The following is an 18,968-nucleotide window of genomic DNA, read 5'->3' as shown; positions in this document are numbered from 1 at the left end:
TGGAAGGTAAGTGGACATAACATTAAGGGCCTATGGGATTCAACAGACAAAAAGGGCACGTGTAGACACAGTGACAAGTGGAGGGCCCTATGTAGGACTGGGCAGGTGGGTTCTTATCAGGGGGGAGCGGGGCTGCAGCAGCCCCTACGGAGGATGGACCAGTGCATCTTCCTTGTTGCCCCTGGGGAGGAGCACAGGTCATCCTGCCAGTTTGCCCCCCTGCAGGACCAGCAGGTCCCAGTGGCTCAGCCACCTACCCCATGCCAACAAACCTCCCTTTCAAAATCCCCAGTGGGAAGTGCCGGGATGAGGAAGGGGTTGGAAGGCTTAGATCATTCACGGGCTGTTGCTCTTCCTAAATCCCAGCTCTGCTACATCCTGTAATCTGACCCTGCAGGCATGCCCCCTGAGGAGACACTGGGGGCATGACCCCAAGGTTCTCAGGCTCAGCAACCTCTCTTCTTAACAGGACCCTAGCAACCTGCTTAATCTGGAGAGTTGAAAAGAACCAAATTAACAGCAAAGATGAATGCAAAGATAACCCTTAGGAAATAAGCACCAGCCTCTCTTCCTCAGGGTTCTGAGGGCCTGGGCTGCAATCTTACCCTAGAATAATCAATCAGGGCCGAGAGAGACTTAAACTATTTCTAGTGTTTGAGAATTCCAGTATATGTTTTGATACAAGGAAGAACATCTATATTTAACATCAACCAACAATGGTGCGATATAATCATGCTAGTTCCCAATGATGATAGGATTGATGAAAAACACATTAAGGGAGCTGGTGCCCCTGGGGGGCTCAGTCAGTGAAGCGACTGCCTTTCACTCAGGTCATAATCCCAGGGTCCTGGGATCGAGTCGGGCATTGGGCTCCCTGTTCAGCTGGGAGCGTGGTTCTCCCTCTACCTCTCTCTCTAATAAATAAACAAACAAAAAAATTTTTTTTGAAGATTTTATCCATTCATTCATGAGAGACACAGAGAAAGAGGCAGAGACACAGGCAGAGGGAGAAGCAAGCTCCTTGCAGGGAGCCGGATGTGGGACTCGATCTCAGGGCCCAGGGATCAGGACCTGAGCCAAAGGCAGATGCTCAACCACTGAGCCATCCAGGTGCCCCTAAATAAAATCTTTTTTTTTTTTTTAAAGCATCAGAGTGCACCAGAAGCAATACAGTCCAGGCATGAACCTCTGGCACAGAAATGTTGGATGTACTTTCTCCAATCCTATTGCTGGATCTCTGTGACTGTATTTGTAACCTCATTTGGAGATAACTCCAAGTCTAACTCTGAGGCTCCTCCTGAGCGGAGGGTAAATCACCCGGCCCCCTGCCCACCCCTGGGCCTCTGCCCCAGATCTAGATCCGTACTGGTCCTGGATGTGGGGCGGACGCTCCACCTCTGACCTGGGATACCAGCTTCGGGAGGCCCCCGCGGTCCGTCCAGACCCTGGCTGCTGCTGACCCCAGGGACTCTGCTGCCCTCGTCTGCAGGTGCCCGAGGTCCCTTTAATGAAGGGAACTCTTTTCTACCCCACTCTGCAGAATTCAGCAGTTGCTCTGGACATTTATTAACTGCTCCTGCTCCTATCGTTCCTATTCTTCTGCCAAACCCATGTGACACACTCTTCCCTTCAAAACTGTGTAAGTAGTGAGCATCGGCTGATTAACACAGACACAGAGCGAAGGGGGTGAGCGGCTCCCCGGGAGCCCCCAGCCCTGCAAAGGACACAGGCATGTAACAAGATAGCACCACACGGTTCGATGAGGGGGGGAGGGATATTTCTCCAGTTTTTCTTTTTCTTTTTTTTTTTAATTTTTATTTATTTATGATAGTCACACAGGGAGAGAGAGAGAGAGAGAGAGGCAGAGACACAGGCAGAGGGAGAAGCAGGCTCCATGCACCAGGAGCCCGACGTGGGATTCAATCCCGGGTCTCCAGGATCGTGCCCTGGGCCAAAGGCAGGCGCCAAACCGCTGAGCCACCCAGGGATCCCCAGTTTTTCTTTTTTAAGATTTTATCTATTTATTTGAGAGAGAGAGAGAGAGAGAGAGAGAGAGCACGCACACGAGAGTGAGCTGGGAGCAGCAGGCAGAGGGAGAGGGAGAAGTAGACTTCCCCTGGAGCAGGAAGCCCAACACAGGACTCAATTCCGGGACCCTGAGATCATGACCTGAGCCGAAGGCAGACGCCACTCTGACTAAGCCCCCCAGGGTCCCCTCTCTAACCTTCACTGTTCATCTCCCCCCAGAATCCACATTCCAGGAAGACAGATGGTGTTCGTTTTGTTATGCCTCCACCCCTCCTGGCACACAGTAGGCGCACAATAAATATCTGTGGAATAGACGAATACCTCGCATGTTTTCCTACCCTGTTACTCCATTTGACATTCTCAGGGCTTAAAACATCACGCCTCAGTAGAATTACGTTCTCTTGGTAAACATCAGCTTGAACGACATCATGGCACATTTCATTTTATTTCCGTTTTATGTTATATTTATATTTTATTTCAATGTTTTCCAAATGTGTCAGAGGACGAGAATGGCCTGAAGTGTCTTTCTGAAACACGGGGTCCTGGGTGCCACCCCAGCCGTTTGGAATCAGAATCTCCCAGGCGGAGGGACACAGTCTGGGGCCAGTGCTTGGGCACATCTCCCTCATTGGCAGGGAGACTGGGGGACTCCTGATTCTAAGAAATTTATCAGGGATTACCTAGCCTGCTTCTAGTTAAGTGATTTGTGGAAAGCCTGCATTCCGGTGCACTGCATGGTTTCCGTGGCCTGTACGTCGCAGGTGTGTCACTGGGCCCGCGTCAGTGCCCAGGTCCTGACAGCCCTCAGCTCCGGCGGGGAGGGGCCCCCGCTGCACTTGGGCCCGCACCCGCCACCCTGGCCACCGCCGGGACCTCACCCGTCTTACCACCGACTCCAAACCTCCTCATTCTATTTCGTGCTGGTTTGATCCCTCCTGAGACTGAACATTTTCCAGTGTTTGCATACTAATCATATTTTCTCTTTGGAGACTTTCTCTGACCCTGTTTTTTGTCTGTTTAATTCCTGGTCTCTTCATGTTTCCTGCCTAGTTTCCACAAACTTTATATACAAGATAGCAACTCTTCATCTTTCATATTTACTGCAAACACTTTCCCCTCAGTGGTGTTTGCCTCCGACTTTATTTTTGAACACAGGAGCTACATGTGCACATGGACTCACACACACCTATGCACACACACTCCCTCTCCACAAGGAGCATTTGGATGTCTGCAGGCTGGCGGCCTGGGCTGGCGACATGGACATGGCAGTGGGAGCTAACAACACAAAGGACACACAAGACTGGAGTTTCGACGATCACTTAGGAAGAAAGTAGGAAAGAGAAGACGTAAAAGGACCCAAGGACTCCAGCATGCAGAGGCCGGTGCAGAGGGAGCGATGGCACGGGAGGCTGGCCTCAGAGGCAGGAGAAGGCCAGGAGCCCTGGGGGTCAGAGGTGCCGAGAGGGGAATGTGCAAGGAAGACAGGGTTCTGGGAAGAGTTCGGGTCCCAAGGTGGACAGGCCTTTGCTTTTCCTTCTACTTGTTCCATGGTTTGCTTGGTGGGTTGTGCATTTAACTGCTTCATCCGTCTGGGGTATCCACAGAGAAGCAGTGCAAGGTGTGCCTTGGCAGCCTCGAGATGGAGGGGGCTGAAGCTCTGTCCACTTTCTCCAGCCTCACAGACCAAGGGGTAGAGGAGGAAGACAGAATGGAAACTGTTTCCTCCTGACCTGTGGTAAGGATGTGGTTTCCAGGACAGGCCCAGGTGACTCTGTGGGTCTCTCCCATCTGGATTAGAAGCCCGAGGTTTACTTAGACACTTGAAATTAATTGGAATTAATTTAGGAGAGGAGTGGAATTAGGGAGGAGAGCCTTTCCTGACCACAATAAACTATTTTAAAATCACTTTCAACTACTTGTGATGCAAAGTTATGGCTTTATACTAATAGGTGAGGAAACTGAGTCAGAGCAGTCATGTGAGCTGCCGGAAATGTCATGACTAGAAAAAAGTGGAATTGGGAGAAAACCCCCAATCCGGTCATTCTCCAGCACATCAGGCCACCTGAAAACCATAAGAGCAAGACTGAGGGAGCTTGATGCTCCTCTCTTGCCTGAAGGGACATCTCTGGTCATGATGTGTCCCGGGAAGACACAGATCTGAGGCAAGTGGGAAGGTCTGACAGGCATTTGGCTCAGGTGCTCTCATGGCTTTTTGAGGAAAAATGTTCTGCTTTCTTGAATGAGAAAGGGACCCCTCCAGGGACAGCTCTCCTCTGGGGCAAGAGGGGGCTCCATTCGCTGCGGCCAGGCCAGCAGTCTGCACGCTGTCATCTGTTCCTGTCCTTGGACTTCACAAGGCTGGCTTACTTTAGCCAGGATCGGGGCTCCATCATCCAACAGGTAGCGCGAGTGTGTACTTGGGGTACAGCAAAGTGGGGGCACGAGAAGGTGCTGGTACAACAGTTTGGTATTTTAGAAAAATATGTCATTATCATGGAGGAAATTAACCTTGTTGAACTGGCATGTACTTAATTTTAGAGCTTGGTATTGTTTTGTATTTTGAATTACACATTGCGGGCAGGGGGAGGGGAGGGCACACTGTAGCGACTTCAGCATTCAGGGCCTCCTTTTTTTTTTTTTTTTTAAAGATTTTATTTATTTATTCATGAGGGACACAGAGAGAGAGGCAAAGACAGAGGCAGAGGGAGAAGCAGCCCGATGTGGGGACTTGATACCAGGACCCCAGGATCCCAGGATCATGGCCTGAGCCAAAGGTAGACTCTCAACCACTGAGCCACCCAGGTGGCCCGCATTCAGGGCCTCTAGACGGATTCTCCCTGCCTTGGTGAGGACTCGGGGGTCTGAAGAGGCCATGCTCTGCTCTCCTGCTGGGCTGGGGAGGGAAGCAGCTGAATTTCAGGCTTCACCTAATATCCTGGCTCTGCTCAGGGAATCAAGAACAGGACATTGTAGGATCTGCGTAAAGCTAACAGCTGGCATAAGAAGATGTGCAAAAAGTGGCAGCCCTTGGCTTAGCCGCTCCTGGACAGCTAGTCCTGTGGCCTTCCTCCGTGCAGGGCTAGCCTCAGTGTCTCTGTAGAGGACTGGGTGGTATTTTTGGTCGCCGTCATACAGTGTCTGTGTTACAACTACTCAGCTCTGCTTGGTGGAGGGCAGGAGTGGCCACAGAAAATATATATGAACCATGTAGTCCCAAGAAGACTTGATCTAAAGATAAGGTGACTGAATCTCATGTCATTTTACAACTGCCCCCAGCTATTTAAAAAAAAAGTGCGAGGACCATTCTTCCCTCATGAGCCGCATAAAGCCCAGCAGCGGGCCCACCCTGGCCCTCAGACCACATGTTACAGCCCTCCCATCCCCTCGCCCCCTCGCGCCCCCTCCCACCTCATCACATGTTATAATTGGCTCTTCCTTATGCAGGACCGGCATCACATTTCTTCTCGCTAGTATAGAATGGAAATTAAGTACCAACCTGTCTTAAAGCCACACAGACAGTGGGACAGCCGAGTGCCCAGAAATGCAATTGTTCATTTATTAGCACTGCCACCCTCTCTCGGCTACGGGGCTGTGGCTGTGATGGGGCGCCCCCGGTCCTAGGAGATGCAGGGAAGCTGGTGGCGGCAGAGATGGGGAGCATTTGCCTTTAGATTTCCCGGTCAATGTGCCGAAATCTAACTTGGAGGTTCAAAGTCCCGCTTCTCTGCTTCCCAGCAGTGTGATGCCAGACAGCTCCTCGGCGTCCGGCGAGGCGTCCGGGGTCCGGCGTGCAGAGCCCGCACTCCCCCTCACCTCGCAGGGCTGGGAGGATTCTGGGAGAGGAGGCAAAATCGGTACCGACACACGATAAATGCTCAGTGAACGCAGAGGAGAGCACCCTGAGAGCCCAGGGTAAGCACCACACGCATGGTTCCTGATGTGGCCTGACATCTGGAGAAGGCACAGAATGGCAGAGGGCTCCGGGACATCTGCAACCTGGGGCGGGCACAGTTGAACACAGTGCTTTTTGGCTTCCATGGGGCAGGGAGCAGGTTCCTGTCTATGGATCCCAGCTATCGTGAGCAGAGTGTGCAAACATACTGGTGCAAAGAGTCTATTCTTACCCGCCAGCAACCCCCCAAAGTCCCCACCTCTCCACAGGAGACAATTTGGGGAGGAAAATCTCTTAGTGGGATCCTCCTGTGGGCGGCTGTTCTCATTTCTGCAGCCTGGCTCCCGGGCCTCCCCAGTCAGTGTATACAGATGTTTACACAGCTGCAGACCTCACCGAATGTCCTACATCCATACGTTCCCCCATGTTGCCGTATGGTGCTCTTATCTACCAGTGGTGGTGGCAGCAGACTATTTCTCCGAATAGCTTCACCATCTTTGTCTTAACACAGCCTCCTCTGAGGCATTGGGCTGGGTTGGTTGATTTGTTTTTCCAGTGTCATATATAATGCAGTGCCCACAGCTCTTACATTCTGCTGAACTCTTCCCCTTTGTTTTCTTCTGAGAGATTCTAAGGAAAGGATTGAAGCCGCGCTGCACTCAAATCAGGCTACAGGTTTCTCCATCCCCCTCTGGCTGCATCCTTCCTCATATGATGAAGGGTCCCCAGCAGTCCCTGCCCCAGTGGCCCCAAGGTCATCTCCAGATCTGCTTTCTGGATCTCTCCTCCCAAGGTCCAACCTCCCCAGCAGTGGGCATAGACGTGGACCTGAGGGGTGGCCACTGGGCACTGGTACAGCGGACAGAGTTGGAATGTGGGAGCCAGGCTGTCTGCACACATTTACACGAGGTCCCTCCCAATGCCAAACAGACCCAGGAACTGGGAAGAGATTGGGTGTAGGGGCCAGCAACTGGCACTTCCCATGTTGTCACACTCCAACATGGGACCCGGAGCAGTCTGAGAACCGGACACGTGAGCCTGGCCTTCTAGGTGCTGTGCACATGTACCCGTCGAGGAAGGATAGGTACCCACTGGTTCGTAGCCTGACTTATTACCGTAACCTACTGATGCACATGGTAGGTGAGGCCCCAGTCGTCCTCTTACTGGCACCCTGCGAGTGAGCAGGAGTCCTGGCGTTGCCACCATATTTAGCCTCTCAACGCGTCTGTGCGGCCACACCGCCTTTCCCAACAACCATCCTGGTTTACAACCTGTGCGCGGGCCAGCTTCGTCCCTGCTCCCTCAGGCAGCGGGGACGGTCACTGCTGCTACCTGTGTCCATTCAGTAGGAGTGGGACCATCTGCCCGCACTGCTTCCCCCTGCATTTCTTGGATCAGCTGCATGAGTGATAATAAAAATCACCTTTTACTGAGCCCTCACCACACTCAGGGCAGGAAGATAAAACACTCTTGCCCGCACATTCTCAGTTACTCCTCCCTGGAGCCCTTTGACCTTCGGGGTCCCTATTCCAGAGACGAGGATGGCCAGAGGAATAAAGGGGGTGATCAGTGCAGAGAAGCTCTGCTGGACCCTCCTTCCCGCCTCTGCGGGCTCTCACTCTGCCCCTGTCCCTGCCGACACCTGTCTGCTCTGGTCTGAACACGTCATACAGGTGGAGTCCTACCCCAGTGACCCTTTGTGCCTGGCCTCCTGTTCAGGAGGCGCCTCCGCCCTCCACGCAGTGGCAGGTGGCAGCACCACATTCCCATCTGCGGCTGCATGTTCGAACTATGTGTTCTTCCGTCCAGACGGCCAGAGATGTTCCTTCCTCTGTAGTGCGCTTTTGATTAATTTCCACGTGGGGAAGGGAGAGGACTGTCTTCAGGTGACAGACGGCCCTTGTCTCTGTGGGACCCCCAGCCTGTCACCCTCCGGAGGGCACCTGTTTACCTTCTCCCCTCAACAGCTTTCCTCTCTGAGTGCCAGGGTCCTGTTGACCAGAAAGTCACCAGGCCTGCCTTGGGCATGCGGGAGGCTGGTCTGCGGCGAAAGCACACTTCCTATCGGTCTTAGCTGGTTGGTTAATGGGCTTGTGGATGATACCAAAACAGAGAAAAGTGTTTTTATGGTTTCCAGGAGTTGATGAAAAGCCACAGAGGGGGTAAAACAGAGGCTCAGCTACAGCTTGAGCTTCCAGGTTCCTTTTAAAAATGAGCGCCAGGGCCCAGGGTTTCATAAATAATCACTGAACACATGGGAAGATACCACCTCTTTCGTGAAGCCTCTCCAATGCCCATCGGACACCGAACTCGCACATACCTTCCCAAGGGCTACCTTCCCTACAGTTCTGTGACGGCACCTTCCACGTGCCCCAGACCTGTCTCTGTACTCATCCTTTGCCCCCCGAGAGACAACACACTGTCTACAGTGTGGGGCCAAGGCAGAGACCTCTGGGGCTGCACACCTTCACCTGTGCACTGGGCCAGGACAGGCAGCTTGGAGAACCTGTCCTGAGTCACAAGTGAGAGAGAGTGAGCGGGTGAGCAAATGAAGTGAGACCACAGCTCTGTGGTGCACAGCCACACTGCCCAATGCTGTTGCCGCTGGCCACACGTGGCCACTTCAGTTAAAATTCATCAACATGACATGCAATCAAAAACTCACACTGGCCACAGGGCAAGTGCCCCATAGCCACACGTGGCTGGTGGCCTCCAGTGCACGGCACACCTGATGGAACATTCCCATCATCACAGAGAGTGCCTTGGACAGTCTGATCTGAACGCCTGTGTCTGTTGCACACTCACACACGGACGGACACGTGGGATTGCAGGGACTCTCCAGTGCAGGCACAGGAAGGGTCATCTCACCCCGACAGATTCAGCTGAGTCACTGCCAGATGTGCAGGGCGTCCAGGTACGTAGGGGGGCAGAGAGGGTTCTAGAGAAAGTGACAGGGGATGCATTTGTTCCTAGGTACCTTCCTCTTCTTACTTCAAGCCCTCCTAGAGATTAAAAAAAAAAAAAAAAAACCCTCAGGGGGTGAGCTCATGGCCGGGACGTGAGAGCCCTTCACGCCTTTCCCAGACAAGCAGCCTTGCATGGTATTCCCATGACTCTGCACTTTTGATTTGTGAGGGGAAAGTCCTAGGTGTCACGTGATAAATCATTATTATTTATTTAGGGCTGGGAAGGGGCCCCAAGCAGACGGTCTGTGAGCCACGTGCGGTCACCACAGATGCCTGCCTAGAGAGCCCGCGTGGGGCACACGCCTTCCCCGCCGATTCCAAAACAGTCTTTGCTGGGCCATGTTTGCCCAGACGGCTTCAAGTGTGCTGTGCCTCTGTCCCTGGGGCCCCATCTCAAGCAAGCACATCGGTCACCCGCAGGAGGCCCCCTCCCCTTTGGGGTGACATCTGACTCCAGCCCCGGAGCTCAGCCGCAGCCAGACACCCCCACTCTCTGCTTGGAAACAATGAGCGACCGTTACTGTGCGGGGCAGGGAAGTCCCTGGGGTAACAACTGGATTCTTTTTCTTTTTTTTTTTTAATAATAAATTTCTTTTTAATTGGTGTTCAATTTACCAACATACAGAATAACACCCAGTGCTCATCCCATCAAGTGCCCCCCTCAGTGCCCGTCACCCAGTCACCCCCATCCTCCCCTCCTCCCCTTCCCCCACCCCTAGTTCGTTTCCCAGAGTTAGGAGTCTTCACGTTCTGTCTCCCTTTCTGATATTTCCCACACATTTCTTCTTCCTTCCCGTATATTCATTCCCTTTCACTATTATTTATATTCCCCAAATGAATGAGAACACAACTGGATTCTTTTTTTTTTTAGACATTTTTTAAATTTTTATTTATTTATGATAGTCACAGAGAGAGAGATAGAGGCAGAGACATAGGCAGAGGGAGAAGCAGGCTCCACACACCGGGAGCCCGATGTGGGACTCGATCCCGGGTCTCCAGGATCGCACCCTGGGCCAAAGGCAGGCGCTAAACCACTGCACCACCCAGGGATCCCCCACAACTGGATTCTTAAAACCTCGAGGCGACCCGGGGTCTTCCAGGCAGCAGCTTCTATGAATGGAAGATTTCACAGGAGAAAGATCTTGGCATTGCCCCCAACACAGATACCCTGGAAGCCAAGGACGGCCACAGTCTCAGGCAGAACGCACAGCAGGGACATGCACATGGAGAGGGCGGCTCACTGCGCTCCGGCTCCGGGACGGGCACACGGCAGGGGCAGGGGCGCAGTTCCCGGGGGCCCCGGGGGTCCCCAGGCCTGAGGAAGCCAGCCAAGACGGCCAGGAACACCGTCTCGGCTGCAGAGACCTATTAGCTGAGATTTCTCTACGTGGAAGCCTGAGGCTTCAAAATAAGCCATCGAGTGAGACGAGGAGGAGGCATGTCTCACCCAACAAGGATGAAACCCGCAGCAAGAAATTCATCCGGAACCAGAAATATTTATTTGTCAAAGTAAGTGCCTAAGAGTCTGTGAGTGCTACAAGCCCACTGTAAGGCAACCGGCACGACTGGAATATTAAAAATAAGGTTGTGAATGCTCGTGACTGGTAAGGGGTGAGTGGGAGCAACGCCCAGAGGCCCTGCCCGGAGCACCCGGTGCCAGCGTGAGAGGGACCCCGAGAAGCGTGATGAGGACGCCATGCGCCGGGTGGCCTGAGTCTGCCCGAAGAGTACGGGGAGTCCCGATGGGTCTCTGCAGACCTTTCAAGGTTTCCCTCCTCCGGAGGGTAGGTCAACAATGCTGCTTGTTCTGAGCAGGGGGAGCGCCCGCCCGAGTGCCATGCTGGGGGTGGAGGCTGCTCATTATATTTCAAGCTCAAGGGCACACAGCTTGTAAGTGGCAGCACTGGCACTCACACCTGCACCCTCCTGATACCCCGGGCCCCTTCCTTCGGGAAGTCCACCTGACTGTGCCAGGAGCCCCCTGACCTCTGACTTCTCTCCCCGGTGTCGCCTTTCCTCTTGGGTGGCTCCCTCGGACCTCTTCTCCCCTCCACGGAACCCACTCCTCCACATGGTCTCAACGTCCATCTCCCCCTCCTGCGGAGTACCCCCGCAACACCAGCTGACCCACCTGCCCAGCCCCCTGCCACACCCCTCCCCCCATGTGCAGCTGTGGTACCTATTTCCCCTCACGCTCTGGAGAACGACTCAACGAATTGACCAGTTATGGCCTGAACACTTACTGGGCTCAGGGTGGCTGGGGGTGTTTGGGAAACCACCAACAGGAACAAAATAATACCCAGAAATCTCCATCTGATGGTTAAACAATGGACTCTCCGCATACCCAGCTAGCGCTCCATCCCTGCCTCCCAGGGCACAAGAGGTAGAGATGCCCACAAGTAACTTCGGGTGTTGCGGGCGATGCAGTGGAAGCACAGAAGTCTTCAGGGGCTTGCAGGGGCCTGTGGGGGGCCTGCGGGCATGTTCAGGTCGGTGTTCCACAAGAGCTCAAGGGGCAGGGAACATGGAAAGGGCACCCCCAGGAGAGTCACTTTGGCAGCTCCAGGCACGGGGACTGCACTGCTCAGACATGTCAACACACGGGGGTGGCTTTGGGTATTGATTGCAAAGGTCAAATTGTCAGCTAACTATGAGCGCAGGTGACAGGGAGGTGATGGCATTCAGCACACAACTCAGGCCCTCGGGCTCGTTCATCATTACACTTATTAGAGCAGGAGCACAGACTGTTGGGGAAGGGATCTCAACAGGGCCTGATGGTCAGATGCAGCCATGATGCCCTGTGATCCAGCAGTTCCCCTGAGGACGGTACCCTACAGAAGCCCATCGCTCACCTCACTGCTCATCTCATTGTCCAGCACATTGTTAATTTTTGTTTTTTAATAGTGGGATGCTGGATATCTTGCTAATGATTTTTATAAGGAATTACTTGACAAATTATCAAAGATCCACAGGATGGAATATGATGGAGCTGACAAAAGGAATGAGTTCAACATACATGTCTACATGGAGAGATGACCATGAGAGACTGTGCTTTGTAGATCAGGATACGCACAGGATTCTGTCATGGTGCCCGTGTGTGTGTCTGCCCAGGAAAAGACCTGAAAGATCTGGTTGTACATAAGGGTTGACTCTATACCCAGGAAGGGAAGAGGATGGAAGGGAAGGTTTTCACTGTTTACTGCATGTGTTTCTGGATCGCTTAAAGGATTCATAGCACACAGAAGTGACAACTTCTGTTAACTTAGAAAATTTTTGAATGAAACAATTCAAGAGAAGATGCTGGCCTACAATGAGATGAAGTAAAATCTAATTAAATATCTGCTTCATTCCTTCTCCAAGAGCCCCCAACCAAAGGGCCAGATGTGCTGGCAGGAACCACGCAGGTGAGGCCAGGCACCTGGCACCCCTGCTGCTCGCCTGCAGTGAGTGGTGGCTGGGGACAAGTCTTGCTGCCCCAGCTGGAGGGGGCCAACGCCCATCCTGAGGGACCTGATTTTCCTACTTAGGAACTGTGTCCGATCGCTATCCTTACCCTTTCCAACCTGTGTCCAGTGACTGTTCACACACACACACACACGCACACGCACACGCACACCCACATACATGCATCCCAGGCGCTGAGCAGGAGCCTCTCTGTTTCTCCAGCCAGGATAATTTTCGGGGCCCTGCTTCTCACTTGTGACAGAAGTTTCCCTTCTCTCACTGCACATGAACCCATAGCAGCAGCAGATCAGCATCACTGCTGCAATGTACAACCACGTGTGCTGGAGCAGTGCTGCGGACACACATCGCACATCTCCGAGCAAGTGCACACGCTTTGTAACACACCCGGCAGCAGTTACTGCCTGTCTTTACTCCGTATGAAAAACTCAGGCTTCTCCCACAACTTATTTGCAGCTTCCCACTGAAAGCACAAACGGTGCAATTGCTGGGTCGTAGGGCAGTTCTATTTTTAACTCTTTGAGGAACCTCCACACAGTTTTCCAGAGTGGCTGCACCAGTTCACATTCCCACCAACAGTGCAGGAGGGTTCCCCTTTCTCCGCATCCTCTCCAACATTTGTGGTTTCCTGCCTTGTTAATTTTCCCCATTCTCACTGGTGTGAGGTGGTATCTCATTGTGGTTTTGATTTGTATTTCCCTGATGGACAGTGATGCGGATCATTTTCTCATGTGTTTGTTGGCCATGTGTGTCTACTTTGGTGAAATTTCTGTTCATGTCTTTTGCCCATTTCATGATTGGATTGTTTGTTTCTTTGCTGTTGAGTTTAATAAGTTCTTTATAGATCTTGGATAATAGCCCTTTATCTGATACGTCATTTGCAAATATCTTCTCCCATTCTGTAGGTTGTCTTTTAGTTTTGTTGACTGTCTCTTTTGCTGTGCAGAAGCTTTTTATCTTGATGAAGTCCCAATAATTCATTTTTGCTTTTGTTTTCCTTGCCTTCATAGATGTATCTTGCAAGAAGTTGCTGTGGCCAAGGTGGATGGAACTGGAGGGTATTATGCTGAGTGAAGTAAGTCAATCGGAGAAGGACAAACATTATATGGTCTCATTCATTTGGGGAATATAAAAAATAGTGAAAGGGATTAAAGGGGAAAGGAGAGAAAATGAGTGGGAAATATCAGAAAGGGAGACAGAACATGAGAGACTCCTAACTCTGGGAAACAAACAAGGGGTGGTGGAAGGGGAGGTGGGCAGGGGGATGGGGTGACTGGGTGACGGGCACTGAGGGGGGCACTTGACGGGATGAGCACTGGGTGATATGCTATATGTTGAAAATTGAACTCCAATAAAAAAATAATTAAAAAAAATAAAACCAACTTCCCAGAAAAAATAAAAAAAGAAAGAAAGAAAGCACAAACGGGCCCCTGTAGCGACAGCCTGGGACTCTGTGTAGGGGAGGCTGCTGTCTGCCTGGGTCCTCCTCACCCCAAACCCGGGCCTCTCCTACGGGAGCTTGCAGGGCAACAGAAGAGAGGTCAGTGAAAGCGCACTTGAGATCACACACTGGCCTCTCCAATTAGGAAATATCCATTTTAGTCTTCGTGTCTCTACTTCAGTCACTCTTAACTCTTCTTCCCGCGTCAGTACCTCCTTTCCATATCATGGCCTCTTTCTAGATTCCTCTATGCATTTGATTTGTCTTTAAGGATTGACTCAGCAAGACCTTTCAAAAGCAGACAGAGAAAAGGCCTTAAAACTCTCGCTGATTTAAGTCACTTATCCTGTCAGAACTTCCATCTGGTTCCAAAGTCATCCCAGCTGACAGGAGCTCAAAGGCTCACAGATCCTTCGTTAGTCCGTGACGCTGACCCCACAGAGCTGGTCTAAAAAACTCCTCAGGATGCACACTGGCCTCCCAGGGGGGTGGGGGGCGGTCACAAAGCTCCACTTCTTTGGGAGAAGGAACTGCAGGGAACGCTGGGTGAGCACAGAACACGGGATGTCAGAGCGCTAAGGGCCTGGACGTGCGGAAAGATAAGGAGCCTGAAGCCCCAGGACAGCAAAGTAACCTCCCTGCAGTGGAACGTCTGGAAGAGCCTCTCACACCATGCCCGGCAGTCACGACAGCCCGGACACTTAGGTCCTCAGACCAACGTCACTCACCTCCCTGTGCATGAGCCCCTGGAACCTTGAGCTGTAGCTCTCATAATTTACACCCTTTTCCAGCTAGCTCTGCAACACAGCTCTCTGTGTTTAAAATGTGGCCAAGGGTGGAAGTGAGTACAAAGGCTTCTGAGCAGCCCAACTGAAACACTGTTTACCCACAGAAGCATGTAACTCACTCACATTCAGATGCAAGCCTCTCCACCTCACTCAGAGCCCGTGTGCTCTTACTTAACATGCAATTCTAACAAGACCAGATGTGAGGCTCCTAAACTAACAGCAGATCAGAAGTAACAAACTACAAGTAGATAGAGGAACGTATCAATATGTAACAGAAAATGACCCCTTACAGGAAAAGATACCTTTCCTACAGGGAAAGATAGTCAACAAGGAGTGAGTGCAAAATCTGGGCTGTTATGCTGGAAGACAGATAGTCTTGCATCCCTCAGGGTCTTGAGCCTTATAACCAAGCACCTACCCTGTAACAGGCTCTTTGCTGGTACATTAGTCATTGCTTTTGGTCACTAGTTATAGGGACCCAAAATAAAACTGGTTGAACCAAGCTGGAGCATGGTTTTCTTCCACATACCAAGAAACCCAAGGGGTAGGGAGGCAAAGACTGAGATGGCTCTTGATTTCATTAGTAACCTTCACCATTTTTAGCCTGTGGCTTCCAGCCTCGAAGTCACCTCATGATCACAAGATGACTGCTCCAATTCCAACCATCACATTCGCATTCCAGTCAGCAGAGGGGAAGAAAGGGAAATGGAGGGAAGAAGGCACACTTCACATCTCTATTGACCTCTCTCAAACAGCTTTACCTGATTTTGCTTTTATCTCACTGGCCATCCCAATGTGCAAGAAGAATGGGAGATGAAGGTTTCCATGGTGGCTCCAGACAACACAGAGGTTCCAGTGGTGAGGATGAAATGAGAAAGAGGTGTTGGGAAGACAAAGACATCGCCGTTGGGCACCACGGGCAACGCAGGGATTTAAACACAACTCCACCTTCAAGGAGCTCAGGCTTCAGGGAGAATCCTTTCCTTCCAAAATTGTTAAAATAATAATTATGTCTTGAGACATAAACTCTCATCTTGATGAACAGACTCCGTAATTTAGGGCAACACTTTCCCAGAAGATTCTAGACTGCAGAGAATTTTGCTGAGTTTGTTTGTTTGCTTTAATTCCATGAGAATTACATTTCTGTCTATGAAATCCGCCTGGGCCGCGCTCCCGCCAGCATGTAGAGTCTTCATGAGTCTGCGGTAGGAAATGGGAGAGGTTTTTGCTAATAGCAAATGGCCACAGAGTTCCCCAGGCAGGTAGACGTGGAGGGCCTGTGCTCCTGTCTGTCCCCCGACTTACTCCCTCGGGCTGGTCCCGGGATCATTCAGGTTGTGGGTATCGTGGCTGCGATTCTTCCCTCGTGGCACTTTATCAGGAAACGAATCGGCCGCAAGAGGCGGGAAACCCTCCGATCACGCACCATGTGGCTGCAACTCCAGGCATGGGAGGGATACACTTTTAGATTTCACTCCGAGCAAAACTGATGTTTTCTTAAATAAAGCGAATGTGCTAAACTGTGATGGTTTTCTGCCCCCAGGGGAACAGGTGAATTTGAAGCAGGTTTTTTCTATCTCTACACTGGCCAGGGATGCGGATTTCCCGACTATGCTCTATGCCTCCTCCCCGAGCCAGAACTGTGGGGGCGAGCGCTGCACTCTGGCACCTCCTGCCTCTGCTGTTCACTGGCCCTACCTGTCCTCTCTCTGCGTAGGGGCAACATGCAGGCTTAGTGACAGGTGGAGGTGCTGGGTGGGGCGGCACTGAGGGAGGGTGTGGAGCACCCCACGCAGCCTTGGGGAGCATGGAGAAGTGGGGCCTGAGGGCACAGGAGGAGCATGAGCAGGTCCAACCAGACACCCAACAACCTTGAGGATGAGTCGCACATCAACGCAGGCGTGCCAACCCCGTTGTCACTCACTCGGCATTCCTCCTGCCGGGTGCGAACCAGGCACCATGATCTGTCCATACCAACTCCCTGCCTCCCAGTAGGGTTGATGGGCACAGAAGTTTTTCTGAAAGAGGTTTGCCCAAACTGAGTTCCAATGGAGGGACAGTGCAAGCAAAGCAGAGTGGGGAGCGGGGCTGGTGGGGGGAGCCCGTCCAGGGCAGGTGCAGGTGAGGCTGGGCAGGACTGGCTGGGGTAGGCGACAGGCCGAGATGATGGGGCCGCCCTCAAAGGGGCAGGATGCCTGGGCCCCCATGGACTGCAGGCAAGGAAGGGCAAGGATCCATGTGGCCAGGGGAGGGCAGCTTGGGGCGGGCCTTCCTGGGGGTCAGACAGTGGGCTGCGACACAGACTTGTCAGGATACCAAACACAGGGGCAGAGGTACAGGCTGCTAGAGACAAAATCCACAACTGCTGGGGAGGTGGGGGGGGCACTGAGCGATGGGGAGTGGGTGACCTCATCCCAGCTACACATCCTGCTCTGAGAGTCTGTCAGAGTGGGAGGTTTGGTGGGTTAGCCGTGGGGCCTCCCTCTGATCAGCTTGGGGTATGTGGGTCCAGGAGTATGGAGGGAGCTGGGGAATGCAGCAGGTGTCACTCTTCTGCTGCGGCCTGAAGACTGAGCAAGGCTGTCCCTGTGACGATACATGTACTGTTCCCCTAGAGAGCATCAAGTGCCATAAGAAAGGATGAGGATCCTCAAAGGGAGAGGGGCCTTTTTATGGAGGCTCTGTCATCCTTGGCAATGGGGACCCGTCATTTGCAAACACATGTCTTCAGAAAACCCTGATGGGTAAGTGCTGAGTAGGATTCACTCCCCGAAAACCACAGTGAATCAGAGGATCAGAGATGGACAGCGGCTCCCTCAAGCTGACCCAGACAATTAGTGACAGACAGGGAACCAGACTGCAGGCCCAGTGGTTACGTGAAGACGGGTCAAGGCTCGGATCACAGCCCTGCCACTCTCCAACCTCCCTGAGCCTCTGCTTTGTCACCTGTGAGCTGAGGCTAAGCGATACCACCTTCTCACAGGGACACGGGGAGGCTCAGGTGAGATCATGCAAACCTGCATCATCCTTCACACGGAGCCCAGCACACGGAGCTGCTCAGTTACGGGGGATACTTAACAAAGCGACCAGTGGGCCCAGTCTCGTGATTAATCTGAGAGTAGGACATGAGGGCTTGGCAGTCTGGGAGCCATGGATTTCCACGGGGTGTTTTTCTTCCTCTAAAAAGCTGAGTTCATCCTCCGTCCAAAGCTCAGTGCAAGCCAGGGTCGGGCCTGCAGCTGAAGCCCAGGGGAGAATGTAAAGCCCACCCTCCTGCTGGGCCTGACACAGGGACAGCATATGACACTCCTGGCAGAAGCAAGCCAGCCTCCTCCATGCACCCACTGGGCTTAGCCACCGCTGCCGGCCCACGCTCCCGGACCCCACTCTGCCTCTTCCTGCACCGCCCCCTCCAGGTGGCCCTTGGCACTGACTCGGCGGCCCCGGGCAGGGGCACTGGCAGGGCAGGCAGGAGCGGCCGGGTGGCGGTGGGTAGGCGTGTTTTGGGGCCCTGCCTTCTGCAGAGCCAGCGCTAAGGCGAGCAGAAGCTCTGACTCAGCTTGGCTTCTTCATCTGTGCCCTCAGTCACATGTCCGTGGTCAGGACCACAGGCCCCAGTGACAGCGACGTCCGACTGTGAGCAACACAGCACACAGCTGCTCTGTTCCAGGTCTGGGGTGGGGGTGTCCTGTAGGATTTCTTGAAACCTTGTTCCTGTGGTTGCTATGGACCAGACACTCTTTTGCTTCTAAAGTTCAAATATAGCCTAGTCTAAAAAAAAAAGAAAGAAAAGAAAAGAAAAGAAAAGAAAAGAAAACAAAACCTGCCACAATTCAAAGTGAACTCTGTTTCTATAAAAAGGAAAAAAAATAGTACTTTTCCAAAAAACCATAGCCCAAACTGGAACATTTAAATATGAGACTGATATATAAATATGCATACCCTCTCATAAAAATAGAGCGGTTTAGGTTGTGTTATTTTTTTCCCTCATTGTTGAATGTCATTGAAAACCCACCAAAAGCCATCCTGTGGTGAGTAAAATCGACTCCACACTGGTCACACCTCCCCCTGCTCACAGCAGACAATTTCTAACAGAGGAAAAATCTTAGAGCCTCTTACAGGGCCACAGCTGGTTGTTGCAAAGTCAGCCACAGTCATGATGCCCATTCTGAGGCGGGAGGTGCATTCCCAGGCCCCCAACCCTGCCCTGGGGAGCTGGACGCTGCCTGCTAGCAATGGGGCCGGGGTGAGCAGAGACAGGGGCGGGGTCTGTGTCCGCCCAGGGGTGCTCTCGGCGGTGGGTGCCAAGTGGGGCACCACGAAGGGGAAGTCTCGGGCTCTCATCCTGCACCCTTCTGTGTGCTTCACTTTGTGACCTGTGGTGACCAGGG

General features: G+C 52.5%; 1 long non-coding RNA gene across 1 annotated transcript; it reads right to left on the bottom strand.

Annotated features, from left to right (window-relative positions):
- Positions 1–11,067: 11,067 nt before the first annotated feature.
- LOC140618771 (uncharacterized) lies at positions 11,068–17,500 on the bottom strand. Its single transcript, XR_012018839.1, has 3 exons — positions 15,883–17,500; positions 15,339–15,777; positions 11,068–13,414 (listed from the first exon to the last, which is right to left on the bottom strand). It is a non-coding gene; the product is annotated as an uncharacterized lncRNA (long non-coding RNA).
- Between the last annotated feature and the right edge of the window lie 1,468 nt (positions 17,501–18,968).

The sequence above is a fragment of the Canis lupus genome, chromosome 2, assembly GCF_048164855.1.
Source record: "Canis lupus baileyi chromosome 2, mCanLup2.hap1, whole genome shotgun sequence".
NCBI classification, from domain to species: domain Eukaryota; kingdom Metazoa; phylum Chordata; class Mammalia; order Carnivora; family Canidae; genus Canis; species Canis lupus.
Note: the sequence above shows the minus strand (reverse complement) of the source record. Positions and strands in the feature narration are given on the sequence as shown.